The sequence below is a fragment of the Otolemur garnettii genome, unplaced genomic scaffold, assembly GCF_000181295.1.
Source record: "Otolemur garnettii isolate 467f Iridium unplaced genomic scaffold, OtoGar3 scaffold00011, whole genome shotgun sequence".
Lineage (NCBI taxonomy): Eukaryota > Metazoa > Chordata > Mammalia > Primates > Galagidae > Otolemur > Otolemur garnettii.
Genome location: NW_003852406.1, coordinates 8,964,798 through 8,965,534, shown reverse-complemented (window position 1 = coordinate 8,965,534; position 737 = coordinate 8,964,798).

Genomic DNA, 737 nt, shown 5'->3' with positions numbered 1-737 from the left:
CTAATCTGTGCTATAATCATATATAGACAAGAAGCTGTTTTTTGATGTTTTTGTCATTATTGTTCTTGTTTAACATTTTCTGAGAAATTCATAGGATGCACCAGGTCTTGGGTGCCAGTCTGACTGGTTAGACAGATTCCGCTCTCGTTAATCCTACAGATTCATTTGAATCCAACTCCTGGGAGTTTTCTTTAAAATAAATAAATGTTGGAAGAACTAATTATTCCTGCTTTTCATTATAATTTTACCCACATAAAGATTACAGATTGGGGGCCTGAGTGAGCATGATTGAGAATGAATGCGTTTTGTGGCTTAGAGATGAGAAGCAAAACTAAGACAGAGCATGTGAGGATTCTGGTCATATATGTGAGGCAATAAGAACACATGACCTTGGGCTTTAATGCTCAGGTCTCACCAGTGAACACAAACAAAAGGACCCACTTTCCACTATGGTTTTTCACCCTGACAAGTTTAGTCTCTGAACTAATGCTAAATTACACCTTAGCTTGTTCATCTCTTTGTAAAACCATGACCATGAAAGAGCAAAGAAGTTGTACCTGGTGAATTCTTCATATGTCTGAGCAAGAATTTGACAAATCATAGATTCTAAGTCATAGAATCATAGATCAGTTCTACTTGTCTGAGATTTTAATATTGTGGTTGAGGCTGGTAGTTGGTACCAGATACTTCTTAAGCCCGACTTCCTCTCACTATGCTGCTCCCAGCATCTGGAACTG